We start from the raw sequence: 15,501 nt of genomic DNA, 5'->3' as shown, positions 1-15,501 counted from the left end.
ATTATGTTCGGCAACTGCTGATGAGTTTACTTGTCGTGGTCTTAAGGCTCTTGCCTATTCAAAAGTCGGGAACAGCTATTAGTTCTCCATTGTCACCAGTCATCGCAAATATATTTATGGAAGCCTTTGAGAAGAAAATTAGACATTTAAACTCTGTACACCCTAAAATACGTTTTACCATTAAATTAGAGACTAATAATAATCTTCCATTCTTCGATATCCATGTCAATTGAAAATCAGACCTAACATTAAGGTCATTCTGGTTAAACAAAACTTACGTGCACAGTTCCAGTATCATCCGACCCAAAAATCATCGATTATCAACTCTCTTGTTTATGGAGCCGTAACTCTATATCAGCACGAGTCACTGAAGTCAAAATTAAAAACACCTTGCGTCTGCTAATTTCTCTAATAATTTCCACATTAGAGTTATGCGTTCCATCACCACCAATCACATTACAACACCACCTTCCAAAGACAATGAGTCCGAAAGCAACCCCACATTTGCCACTGTTGTCCTTGTTCACATTCAAAACATCACTGACCACATATCAAAAGTTCTTAAGAAATATAACGTTAAAACCAGATTTATCACTTGTCCAAAAATCTCCCAACATCTCAGGAGAAAATTCATATGTGCTTTGATGGGTTTATTTATGAGAATTTTGTTAATCTTTGTGGTAATTCCTTTCTGAGAAAATCAAAAACTCTCCCAATACAGCTAGAAATCGTAAATTAGTTAGTATATATATTATTTGTTGTGTCAGTGCATAACAAAACTTACTGCAACCAAATTATAGGCAAAATAAAAAAAACGAACATTTTCTACACGTTCTAAACGTTTTAAAATGTGTAACAAATCACCTCAACTCTTTTCTACAATTTAACTAATCAAAATATAACATTTTAGGTACTTTTAAAAAAAATTGTTACATTGATAATTATTAGTTTTGTAATTTTAAAACATCAACGATTTTCTTTTTTCCTATATTTAATGTATTGCGTATTTTTTTTAAACGGAATTATGTTCAAAACATATTGTTAATTGATTATTACAAAAGGAAGTTTTTCCGTTCTCATATAATAATAAGATGACCGCGTTAATCAAATTTGAACGTTAAATTTAAAGGGCGTTCGGTTGTTACTTCTGAAAGACTTCTTTAACATCTTAAAAAGAGACTCTGCTGTCATGTGACTTCTACCAGTCGATAGAACAAAGGCATAAAGCCGCCATTAGCTTCTTCTTTATAGTCCACTTGTATTGTTAGGTAGTGACCGCTATTTGCATTTTCAGTGTCTTCAAGTTTTTGTGACTGTTTTCTTGTTGGTTTTAAGAATGGTTCATTGTTTAAATCGTCGGCGATAAGCAAACAAGCAATATACATTACATAAAATTAAGCAACCCAAAAGGGGTGCAAGATCACACCTAAACATTCTTAATAATTTTCTTTCATTTTATTACCAAAATTTAAGTAAAGGCAATTAGGTATGATTGAAAAAAAATTGTTCGATTTATTTTAAGTAAGACTGATATTATCAATTCAATGTCGGGGCAAATTTAATTGCAATAAAAATATTATATTTATAAGAAAACCTGTTACATTAATATTGCATATAAGACTTTTTACTAAAAGAATAGTGTTAACAGAAAAAAAAGGACTTTCCCTATAACTGATAATGTTGGTAGCTTCGTTTTAAATCTGTAACATGTTTAAATTTATATTTTAAACACACATGTTAGTTTCAAGATGACGTTATATAACTTTATAGCTTCTTATTGATTTATTAAAAAGCACTAATGAAGCAAACGTTTTTTCTCTGAGCGTAGATAAGTAAAACATGAAAAAATATGTGTTCTTCCGCGTCGTCAGCAGTATTTTCAAATAGTGGTTACAGGAGCAGGTAATAACCACGCATGCGCTTCACTGAATCCAAATTATTTTGCAAATGCCTTAAATAATTATCTCCGCTAGGAAAAGTCAAATAAAAGCTCTATCAATAACTGATGCTTTGCCAATGGTAGGATGAATAACTACCAAAATTACAAATGGTTTAATGGTCATCCAACAAAATTGGTACCGAAATTACTCTTTACCATATGTTTACTAAAAAGTTGGCTTAATACTAATAAATCTGAATTTTCAAGCGTTATGTGCAGTGCGATCGTCTATGAGACAGCCTTCCTTTTTATTTTAAGTGTTCCAAAAATAAAGAAAATATAGGCACTGTATTCCGTAAAACTGCCCATGTCAGTGCGAGACATAAATGCCACTCTATAAGGAGTAGTTTAGCACATTCAAAACGCAAAACTCCAAAGTTATACTCCGCTGGTGTTCATGTATCCTGGTGTGCACTAAAACAGGTCTTAAATTGGTCTACAAGATTGCCACAGTCGTAGGTAAGCTCTATACAGTTAAATCGTTGAAACGTTTAAAACGATGTAAAAACTCACGCCGCCGAATACGATAGTTGGCAATTCGGAGAATCCCAAAAAAAATAGCCACTCCATTTTCAATATTTCATGTTTATGATAGTACACTTTTAAACCGGCTATGTAACGCACAATATAAATAAATATTAAATTTTATTGTATTTTTAAAATTATTTCAGTCGATTGACTGATCAACTGACCGGTCAATGCCACAAGCCTAGTAATACCGTGTAAAGGGCTGATATTGACAGATACGTAAGCAAATAGTCAACTGAACAGTACAGATGAGCTAGCTATTAGATTAGTTAGGTTAGAAAAGTTAGTATTAAAATATTATAAATATAAAAAGCTGAAAGAGACTCAAAATAACAGAAAATCAGAAAAAGAAGCATAAAACTAGTAACGGATTGTATAAAACTAAACATCTCTTCACTCGTTATTAATTTTTTAGTACAAATTTATAAAGTAACTCGGCGTGCCCCTTTTAAAAACACTGTGAAAATAAACGCAAATTTTTTGATTCCATGCTAATTTTCAATAATTTTTTAGAAAATTTTAGATAAAATGAGCAATTTCAATCCACGCAGTCATTTAACAAATGTTGGCGTTTTAGTCATTATAGATTATACGAGTTTTCTGAAAAATTGAATGAAAATCATCCTCAGAAATAAAAAAAGTTGTGATTCTTCGAATTTTACCACGAATTTCAGTGCTGCGTACTTTCGAACGCGAATATAAAATGAATGACATCGTCAACGAACTCGCAGACATTTTTATAATAGCAAGTATAATAAGTATAATGGTCGAGACAAATAATTCGAAACAGCAGACTGTAGTCGACGTTTTATGGCAAAATTCTGTGAGGCGTGTCAAAAAGTGACCTAACATTCTCTAAAAAGTAATTAAATGAGGTACAATTGCAAACAATTTGGAAACCCGGTAATCGGTTACCGCAACAAGAAATTTAATACACTTTCAATTTTTGACGAATTCATTGTTCCACAATTTCAACGCCCTTGAAAAAAAAATTGTTTTAAAAACTTTGAACACCACCTACATATTTTTTAACTCAACAAGTTCCATATTTAGACATAGCATAGAAATTAGAAATAATTATTTGAAAAAAAAATGAAAATTTTGCCTTGCGCCTAACAAAATGACATAATGTCGATTCGCATTCATTAATTATACAATTTCCTACCCACGCAGATAGCTCGAAATACGAAAAAGGAAGTGCATTGTTGAGATTAAAATAAATATTGGTCTTATCGAGAACAATTATATAAAAAATAGACAACCAGGCAGCATCGAAGACACTAACAATTTTTATCAGGCAAATGATAGTTTTAGGCAAATGGCTTCATGAAAATAATTTCTATTTAAGAGTCATTTACCTAGGAAAATATCATTTTCCCTAAGTCGTTGTTAGAACTGTGCAACCTCATGAACATATTTGGTGTATAGGCGTATGGTTACAGTGTGTTTTGTCGGTTTTGCTGTCCCAATTTATATTTTTTATTCATCTATGTAGTTCATAGTTTTTGCTGGGATACAAAAGTTTGTGTCACAATAGTATAAAAATGATAATTATAATATTTATTGCTTTGAGGTTATGTTTGTATAATCAGGCTGTGTTTAATAATAATATGTATTTTATAATAAACTATTATGAGTCTGTGATGTTCAATTTAAGAAATTCTGGGAATCACAATAATAATATCCACTCCATTTGGTTTCCAGAACGACGCGACGGCGAGGTAACGCACAATATAAATAAATATACATTTGATAGAATTTTTGAATGTCGGTCAATTGACACAAAAAAAATTGACCGGTCAATTCCACAACCCTATGCTGTTGCGCATGTGGTGCGTTGGTAATGTTCACTTCAGTAGTATAGTAGTGCCGATTCTAAGCCACTTTTGGCGGGAAATTTTGAATTTTCGTGAATGTTCGGATTGGCGCGTGAAAATTTTGAATCTTCGGGTTGGTTCGGGCGTATTCGGTCGTGTTCCGGTATGTTCGGGCACAGTCGGGTATGTTCGGGTGTGTTCCGGTATGTTCGGCTGTATTCTAGTATATTCGGTGTGTTCGGTTATGTTCGGGTTGGCGGGAAATTTTTGAATATTCGACTATATTCGGGTTGGCGCATGCGTTCTCATTCGGGTTTTCGCGTAAAATCTTCGGCGTCCGCATAAGCAGTATAAATCGTATTCGGCTAGGTTCGTATTAACTCGCATATGCAGAAGAGAGGGGGAAATTTGTGGAGGGGTATGTTTAATAAATACCGGTGCGTAAAAAGAACCTTCTTAAGATTGAAGCGAAGTTGACCTGTTTAATAATAAATATGAACAACCAGGACTTTTCTATAATGGAAGACGGTAAGTTGAACATTTTTCATTGATTTACTTTAATACTAGTCTTATTTTAGATTTCGTTCCCTGTTCATTAATATCAGATCATCGGGTGTTTAGGTCACGCTTTTTATAAATTAGCTTCCTCTTTTGATCACCACTGTCTACGGTTTTCTAGATTTCATAGATTTTTTCAATAAATTACAGACAACATGGTAGACGAATCAGAATATTATAAGCAACTAAATGCAAAATACGAGCAAACAACAACTAACCAAAGCCTTGGAATCATCAACAAATTAATGATGTTTTAAAAAGTTACCAGGCAAAAAAAACAAACAATACTAAAGAGAACAAAGAAAAATATTACATTAAAAATTCTTTTAAAACCAAACACTGGGGGGCGGGATAAAATGCTTAATAATTTAAAAAAGAAATATATTGCCAGAGTGGCTGCTGAGTTATATGCAATTAAAACACACAAATCATACCGGTCTAGTTGTAAATTTTAATGTCGGAGGACAAGTCGATTTAACACATCTTCAATCTTGCGCCGACAACATATTAATTGCAGTTCAAGCTAGACTACTTGTAGTAAATTTTTTTTTCTTAAATTCAATTTACAATTTGGTGACCACACAAAAAAGAACGACGTTTGGTTGTAGAGTGTAAATGCTGTCTGTGAGCGTACTATGATTTGAGTATCTAAGGAAAATTGGCCTTTACCCGGTGCCTGATATATTCCATTTGCCTTAGGGATGGGTCATATAAAATTTTATTGTGCCTAAGAGCCATTCGGATTTCACAGTATTATGCAAAAGGCCATACAAAGATTGCAAGGAACTAATATCCCTTCTAACATCTATAGAACACTCGCCAAACTGACGTGGCAATATTTGTTGATCGCAACCTAGGTGAGGACACCACATTAGTGACCCATATAAGAATAATATAAGTTCTAATGAGGTGCAAACGTAACCTTGAAATCGAGAACAACAGCTAAATCATTATTTGACTTACGATTTAATTTAGTTCCATTTGTAACATGATTAAACGTATTACTGTAAATCCTTCTGGAAGAGGTAAGCACAGTTAGAAACATCAAGATCCTATCGATCAACCAGACACCGATTTGATACGCACAGAATTAACGTTCTATCAAACAATAAGCAATCTTGGCTGAAATTAACTGGCTGGTAGATTTTTTTAAATCATCGGCGTATATTAATTTATTACAATTTATCTGACCGAAAAATGTAGGAGTTCTAAATTTGACCCCTGCGGAGCCCCACTCCCTCCATACAGGATGTCCAAAGAGTGTGTGTAAGTAATACATCTCTATTATTTGCTTTACAGAAAAATGTTAAATACAAAAATTATAGATAAGACTAAAACAAACAATTTAAAAATATTGATCAATAAATGTGTGTGAAATCAAACATATATTGTTGAATTATACTATGCCAACAATAGATACCCTCTTTTATACTCCATCATACAATGAATGATAAATGATATTATACCTAAAAAAATACAATTAATTAATGGAAGTATGCTGGCATATTAAAGTTACAGCTGTCGCAAATGGACTCAAAAATATAGAGTGTTAAACACGAAGAAAAAATGGCCATAAATCCGAAAACACTCGGTATTGACCACAACCACGACAATGGGTGATTAATATACAAGGTGTTTCATTAAAAAATATATGTTTGCTTTTCCACATATTTATGTATATTTGAAAATAATTTTAATTTGTTTCTTTTAGTCAGATCTATAACTTTTGTATTTAATTTTTTTTAAACAAATAATAAATAAGATGACACCCTTAGCGTTGTGGAATTGACCGGTCTACTTTTTTTGACCAGTCAATCAACCGAAATAGTTTTAAAAATACAATGAAATTTATATTTATTTATATTGTGCGATACTTCGCCGTTGCGTCTGAGAACTAAATGGAGTGGATATTTTTATTGGGATTTTCCGAATTCCTAAGTATCGTATTCGGGCATTCCCTGAAAAGGGTTATTGGTAAAGTGGACATCATAAACGAATAATAATGTATTACAAAATACATATTATTATCAATAATGATAGATGATACTTTACAACTCCGAGATGTTATTGAAAACATTTTGATCGAATATAACTAGTCAATTAAAGAAGTGACCGTCAATTGGCTGGTCAATTGACACACTAGATACATTATTTGGACACCCCGTATATCTCTCATTTCAATGATAAGACCAGAAAGGAAAAATATTCTAATTATTTTTCAAAATATTTAAAACTTGCTAAAATTTTTATCATTCACGTCGAAGTCGCAATTGGTGTCGTGGTTTATTTTTAGAGCAACAAATACTTTTTATCCTTCGCAGAGCGTAATGACACCGGCATAACCATCCGCCGCCGCGGTGACTGACGATTAACTTTTATTATCCTTTTCTCTCCCAATTGCCATTTTAACGTTTGTATTTGCATGTGCCGGTGATTCGTCGACAGGAATTCTTTCGCGTTTTAAAGGCACCGCGATAATTTCATGTGTCAACGTAGCGGCTAAAATCGCACCTAGAAAAATGTGCTGAAAGTGGAAATTACACCAAGCAGATGTTGACGGCATTTTACCGTTGTCCGTTTTGAACGTACTGAACTCGTAGATGAACCGTTGAGGTTCGGAAGTAAATTTTTGGGAAAATGAGGCTATAGTCGGTACCATAGGTTCCACTGCTGGCTTTTGTCCACGATTATGGAAGTTACCTGCCGACGGCAATAAAACTCCGGTAGTTATTAAAAGACAAAACGTTAGGGATGGACTCTCAAGGGTTTTGGAAAAATAATTATTTTTGTTTATTTATTATTTATAATCTTATTAAATTACGCTAAGGAAAAACATAACATTAAATATATTTACATTTTTATTATAAATGTATAAATTTAATTCTGTGTCACTATCAGTCGTCATTAAGATTAATTATAGTAGAATTTATGTTGTTTTGTATAGAAATGTAAGAGTCCTTAATTTTTCCAGCGCCCAATTGGTATGTTATTAATTACATTTTTTATCAAATTTATAACAGTGGGACTTAAAGTAGGAATAATATCTTCTGCTGTGACCTTTGATTTCCACAAATGCTCTATGGGGTTAAACATGCAATAATATGGAGGAAGACCTAAAACAGTATGCCCAGCTTGTTTAGGACTTCCAAAGATTGCGCTTTGTTGTAACTGATTTAAAAATAATATAATTTTCTAACAAATATTCCTGGATTTAAGATTTTGAATTTTGCGTAGCAGACGGCTTTGGTAGCTTGTGTTATCTATGACAATAAAACTGTTATTGGGAATATTTTTAGAAGTTTGTTTTGAAACCAATTTTCAAAAAGTTCGGCACTTGTATCCTCATGATAATCCAAGGTAGAATTATTCCTTCCAGACGACAGCAAGCAGTTTGTGACAAATCCGTTTTCGGACACAACGTGTATTATGCTGATGCTTTTTCCTTTATTTGAAGGTACTTTCATCTGACAGTTTTGAGTGAAATCCGTCCTTTGGATACAGTGTCGTGTGTATCAAACCATGTTTCATCAAGGTAAATTATGAATTTGTTGTCTAAGTTATATCTTTTAATTACTTGAAGGTGCTTAAATCTCGAAGTGTGTAATCTGTGTAATTCCATTATTACTTTCCTTTCGCTGTACTTAAGTATCATTTTACAAACAATTCTATGGAGGATAGCACGGCTTATATTTATATTGGTTTTATCTTATTCTAGCTTGTTTTTCAGAAGAACTTCGCTTTGACAGAGATAATATATTTTCGTTTTTATTAGGTCTTGATCACTATTGTCTATACGGAGAGTTTCGAAAATCACTACCATTCCTTTTCTTCAATTCTCCACTATTAATAATATCCCTTATCGACGATATTGGCGTTTTTGTAAACAGACAGGTTTCTTTTAAAGCTTCTTTTTGAATAAGTACTCTACTGATTAAAGTTTCATATACCAGTTTCGGCGAGACATGTTATATTCTCTTAAAATAACTTTTTTGAAACGCACAGTAAAGATGATTATTCAACACTGCAACAAAAGGTCAACACTCTAGAAATATTTCAGAAAAAAAGAAATATACTTGGCCACCCCTGCGACGCGACGGTCACACGGGCACAATATAAATTTCATGGCATTTTTAAAGTTATTTCGGTCAATTGACACAAAAAAGTGAACGTTCAATTCCACAACCACACACACCATAAGATTCATCTAAGGAACACCTCGAACTATTATCCATCCTGGGTATGGGTGTACTAGTTAAAGTACAACTGATTCTGTTTAGCTCACTCTCAAGTAATGCCTTTTAGGGCCATTTAGGGTGGAACAACATCTGTTAAAATATAAATGGAAACAAGATAAACAATCTATTTTATTCTGTCCGGCATTTTATTGACGATTATAAAATCACAACTCGCACCAACCATAATTGCAAATTTCTTTTCTAGTAACATATTACCAACTTTGTCTACTAGGACTTAAGCAGCAAGAAGATTTAAATTTCAGCGAGCCACACACTATTTAGGTAACTCGAAGGGTCAATCACACATGAAAACTGGTGCACCAGCTCTGTGAAATCATCCCTTTTTTTTTAATTTTGAGATTTGATGGTTTTGATTTGTCTCTGATTACAATTTTTTTATATAGACAGAAAATTAAGAATAACCGAAATTCCTAAGTAAATCTGTTTGAAATGTCTATTTCCTTGAAGAAAATTGCATACTTAAATAAGAAACTAAATTTTGAAAAAAAAAAACAAAAATCAAAAATAATTCGAAAATTTATAGAATTTATAAATTTATTTGTTGATTTAAAACTGACAATACTATTAATTTTTCAAAAAAACTTCCACAGGCTACGGTAATACTTTTTATAAAACTTCTGGATTCAATTCTTCTACCAACGAGTTCACAGAAATCTATAAGCATCCAAAAAATCTTAACTGTGACTCAGGTCTCTACCTGTCACCAATACAGGAATCCGTTATCGGACACGGTGTTTATGCCGCTCATTTAGCCCCCCACCACCCTCAACAATATAAAAACAGGTACAGAGTAAAATGCAAGCCAGTTTCAGTCAACCTCTGAAGAAGCCAACAGGATGATTGACGAAACGTTAGCTAGTTCGTGTTGACAAAAACCGACGCAGGAGGAATCCAGAAGTTTTATAAAAAGCACTGACAACACTCCTTGACACATTTCGAAATAAAAGCTTCTAAAGGTATTTTTTATATATCTCTTTTACTTAATACTTTTTTTAAATTATTTTTCAAAATCCGGAAGACATTTGGAAAATCTTTCAGAAATCTGTGATATCTTTATAGAATCCGTCAAATCTGAATCCGGTGAAATCACATGGTTGTGTGAAATCTGGTACACCAATTTGGATGGCGATTTGCCACTCGATTTGACTTAAACAATACAGTCTTCAATTTTTAAACTGACAGTTTTGACACTTTAGACCGATTGCCGCTATTATTTTCATTATTACCCATTCAATAAACGCAAAAAAACCTTTTCGGGTTAGTTGTCTCGACGTTATACTTTGGGTTTTGTCAATTTCCAAACTTTTGAGGTTTTGAGGTTATTACAAACATACTATTAATCATGGGAAAAATAAAAGAAATGCAGCAATAACCAACATGTAACTTGCAATTTAAATCAATTTACTTTAATACCCTTATTAAATTAATAGATTCTTAGCAACTAATGATACACGTAAACTTCAAAGTCAAAATATTCATGCCAGTTATTTTATATTTGTACTTCCCTAATATATTGAAAATATCACTAGGGTATGTAAATATTTTATATAAAATTTTAATTTATATAATATTTATATGTATTTTAGATTCTTGATTAAAATCGACATGGTGATGGAAACGTTGAATAAAACTTAAAAATTTTAAGAATTTTGCTATTATTGAACAACCACTCACGCGTTATATCTAATTAATATCTTAACATAAACGTCATTATGTTGCGACGGGTGATGGATGCTATAGTATACTATAAATTATAGCATAAACAATGCCAATAAACAAAAGATTGTAACAAAATTTTGTTAGATATTGCGAAATGTAAAGGTCAACATTTTAGGTAATTGAGCTCAGCTACTCTTAAAGTCCAGATCTCATTAAAAATGAAAATGATTTTTTTGCACGTTTATGTTTAATGTAACGTATTTTCAGCTTCTGTATTGATTTCAATGGCGTCTGCTCAATGTATGTCTGTCTCAAACAAAGTGGCCCGCCCGCAGAGATGAAACAGACACAGACAAAAAATTGATTATAATGCGCATACCATTTCCTTTATAATATGGAACAAATAATTTTGAGCTTTTTAGAAAATGGTGTTTCGTTCTCTATTTCGCCACGAAACCATGTTACCCTGACAATCGCAAAACCAAAATTTATTGCCAAAATTTAATGTGAGCATAATGCAAAAACAGAAACGAGGAGCAAATCATTATCTCAAATTGATGCACCAGATTTCACAGATTTCGCTCAAGATTTCACGAATTTCATAAAGATTTCACAGATTTCTAAATTATTTTCCAGGTTTCACAAATTAAAAAAAAAATAGGCCCTATGGAAAAATTTTTTGTTCCGTCGTAAAAAAAAACTAAAATATAAAAAATACACTTGAAACATTTTCTCAAAAAGTGGAAAAGAGCATTATGAATGTCTGTGCTGGCTGGGTTAAATTAATAAATAAAAATTTTATTAATTCCATACATTTTGAAAAAAATACTTTTGAATTGTTTTTTCAAAATATTATTTCTTATTTTTTTTTGTCAACTTGAGTAATTGAGTAATTTTCTACATATATGTTTTTTATAACCTTATCTTATTCCTAGTATCTTAAATGAGCTTCGCAAGTGCGTTTTTTGAATTTAACAAACGACGAATGATATCCCAGAAATATAAAGTCACTTTAATTTTATCATACTTATGCTTACGTGGTGTAAGTATTGTAAAGCATTATTGGTTACTGACTTGAAATCTAAACATGTTGGAATTTTTTTAGATAAATTTGTTTATTATTTTTTCTACTCCCTTCTGTAAAATACCCAATCATACACCAATCTAGCTTGCGGGAAGCGCCACTTCACCTAAGAATTTCTTGTCCCACGGATCCGAGCCATTTCGGATATTTCCGGAATATTACCACACCTATGTATTTCTAGCTTTTCAAATTTTTGAATGTTGTTCTGGGTAGTACATAAAGGCAGATTTTCAGCTTTGATTTCAAGATTTTAGGATAGAACTCATATCGTTTTGGTATATTTCTTTACGCGTATGATAAGTTCTCCGGAATAAAGAAGAACTAAATTTACGAAGAATTTTATAGGCAGATGAGGTTTAGATATGTTGGGATATTTTAAGAAAATTAGGGATAACATGAGAGAGGAATTCAGCCGAAATGTAAATAGTATTACGTTAGGATGTAGAAGTTTCTTTGAAAAATTAACTGAAATATTAATTTAACCACAGTAAGATAAAACAATATTTAAAATTAATGAACATTTGAAATTTAACTTATTTCAATAGGATGGAATATCGAATCAAAAGCAAGTTGGCTTACAAACAAAACTTAATTTCATATAAAACAAACGCAAAATGAAATTTTTTCAGATAAATCGACTTTGTGTTTAAGTCAACTCAGTCTAACTACTAATGTGCCGGATATATAAAAATACATCTGCCCTCTTCCCATGTTGTTATTATTAAATATAAAGTGTGGTTTGTTTCTTTATTTAAGAAATGCACTTTTCGTAACGTTTTCTTTAAAACTGTGTTCAGATTGACATCATTTATCAAAAACTGTCATACCGTTATAAAATAAAAACTGTTAATAAAATAAAGGCCAAGTAAGAGGGCGTTTTTTTTTAAATGGTGGTCTCAAGAACGCACAATGTCATAAATTATACATAAATGAAATAAGAACAAACACACTATCTGTTTAAAAAATGCACATTTACTCTCATATGAAAAAACAAATTTGGCAAACATGAAAGCGTCATCATGTAGCTGAAAAAAGGTGCCCCTGAAAAGAAAAGAAAATCGTCAATTTTGACTTACTCTCTAATATCCCCGAAACCACCTGGAGTTTTAAAATATTGCTAAGCAATGCCCCAACGTTCTAGTACCTTTTATCTATATAGTTTCCGAAAACCCAATACGGGGGGAAAATCCGAACTATCCTGTATATGGAAAAGAAATTACTTCAAATTTATTACTTACTAAACAAATTTTGTTGCAAAAATATTAACAAATTTTGTTTAAGAACATACATATAACGTATGTAAGTGAATAAGAGCAACCAATAGAAAGAACTGTTTAAAAATACGGAAAAAACTTGCATTGAATCACCACCTAATAATTTAAATTTTCGGAATGTTAAATCGTGCTGTTTCATTTCGCACGCACAAAGATAGACGAAGACAGAAACGTGGGTGTGCTATTGAGGTTTCTTCAACAATTCTGCCCTCATGCTTGTTTATTCACACGGCCAGCTGCTGCCCTTGCACTTAAGGCCTCTAACCTAGGTCTGACGTGTGTATGGATTGGCTCCGTCTGTCCGAAATATCTTTGTGGCGAATGAATTGTCGATAACCGTTTTCTTTGTTCGAAATTGTTCGAAACAGCGTCAGCCACAATAAGCGCGAATAAACGGCATTAATAATAGAATAAGTATCACAGAAAACCATTCATGATATGTTATTCACTCTCTTTTACGCTATCGTTAAATGTAAAAAAAGAAGTTTTAAAATCGACAGTTGGGAACCGGCAACTGGTTTCCGAGAAAACTACACCGTTACAGCCGTTAACACTCACAAATTTTAGAAGTAGGATCCTATGGGGACCACGTTTAATAGATTGGTCGTTAGTAAACTTACCTAAGGACTGGATAATCCTTTAAAATGGCCAGCGCTATCCCGAAACGCATTAACACACACCGAACTACACTACCTCAACAGACGTTTCCGACAACTGAATCGCGCACAATCGCTAATCAAGATGGCGAGTGCCCCTCCGAAACAAATACTGGCGTCGTATTGGTGGATTTTCGACCAGACGCCAAAAGTATTGCCAACATGGACCAGATTTACCCTAAACTGTGGGTTGAAAATTCGGCAGGGTGTGGTTGGAGGCTCGAATTTGGATGTCTAGTGTGGCATTATAGTGGCACACAAAAATATATTTTTAAGTTTTTGGTATGGATAATTAGACGCGCTTAATTTCCAACCGTTAGCTATTGGAAATTTAGAACCTAAAAATTCAAATTTTTAATAGCCAGGAAGGAAGATGAAAAAACAGATTAGGAGTTAGCCACCCCGAAAAAACGAGGGCGGGGAATTTTAAATCTTTCGAAAGAAAATGAATGCTGCCATCTATGAAAGAGTAACTAAAACCTAACAAAAAAATTTACGGATTTATTTCGGTTCTAAACAATTTTATCAGAAAAAGTTGTAGCCAACTTCGTACTTAAGTTTTTAAATTGTGGGTAACATTGGAACAGCTTCGTTAACGTAAAGATACGGGGAGGGAACAGAATTGCTCGTGATGTTAATGCTATGCCATATATGCTCGCCAAAGTTTTGTCAAAGTGTACCGCGGCTGTATTGATTAATTACCTGCAGGGAATTTAGTTCAAGAGGTGTTTAAAAGTGATTTTGCTTATAATAGAATGTTCACAAAGAATGAAAAAATGTCATAAGATTTATATAGCCTTTTTATTTGGTATACACCTCTGAGTGACAGACGTGCCAATTGATAACTCTCCCAAATTTGAAGATTGACATCTTTATATGGAAAATATGTGTAAATATTTGTTAATGTCCTAATTTTCTTTCCAAGATTAAATTCATAGACTTTACCGATTTGGATTTATAGCCATGTATAGTATGTAAGAACGACTGTAAGACTTCTAAATACATTTCTTAGAAAAAAAAAGTTAAACCAGAGAGATGAACGTAGGTAAATCTTTGAGGTTATTCAGAGACAGAGAGTCACAACCGAACCTTTGGGTCTCAGTAACTAGACAGGCCAATTCGTAACTCTCCCAAATTTGAAGCTAGAGGTCTTTGTATGGAAACCTACCTTATACCATTATGAGGACGAGTAAAAATATATATATATTTTTTTACGAATATATGTGTAAATGTTTGTTAACGTTCTAATTTTCTTTCCAAGATTAAATTCCTAGACCAGTACTTTACCGATTTGGAAAATGAAAAAACGACTGTAAGACTTCTAAATAAGTTTCTTTGAAAAAAAAATTCAATCAAAGAAATTAACTTAGGTAAACCTTTATGATTATTGAGAGAGTCACAACAGAACCTTCTGGACTCAGTGACAGACAAGCCAATTCATCTCTCCCAAATTTGAAGCTTAGCATCTTTATGTGAAACCTAGCAAGGAAGATTTTACAAAAAAAACAATTTTTTCACGAATATTATGTAAATGTTTGTTAACACCCTTATTTTCTTTCCAATATTAAATTACCAATTTCGAGTTATATCTTTGTATAATGTGTAAGGACGACTGTAAGACTTCTGAATAAATTTCTTTGAAAAAAAAAAGAAGTTGAGAGATGAAGCTAGGTAAACCCATATGGTTATTGGGAGTCACAAAAGATCCTTCGAGTCTCAGTGAAAGACAG

General features: G+C 32.6%; 1 protein-coding gene across 1 annotated transcript in view; it reads right to left on the bottom strand.

Annotated features, from left to right (window-relative positions):
- The window catches only part of LOC132703615 (A-kinase anchor protein 200), a 143,860-nt gene extending 129,993 nt beyond the window's left edge, over nt 1-13,867 (bottom strand). Inside the window, exon 1 of the mRNA XM_060672977.1 lies at nt 13,736-13,867. The gene's annotated coding sequence lies outside the window, so the exon portion shown is untranslated. The remainder of the gene's footprint in view (nt 1-13,735) is intronic.
- Nucleotides 13,868-15,501: the final 1,634 nt, after the last annotated feature.

Source organism: Cylas formicarius, unplaced genomic scaffold, assembly GCF_029955315.1.
Source record: "Cylas formicarius isolate icCylForm1 unplaced genomic scaffold, icCylForm1.1 PGA_scaffold_6__28_contigs__length_40554024, whole genome shotgun sequence".
Lineage (NCBI taxonomy): Eukaryota > Metazoa > Arthropoda > Insecta > Coleoptera > Brentidae > Cylas > Cylas formicarius.
Note: the sequence above shows the minus strand (reverse complement) of the source record. Positions and strands in the feature narration are given on the sequence as shown.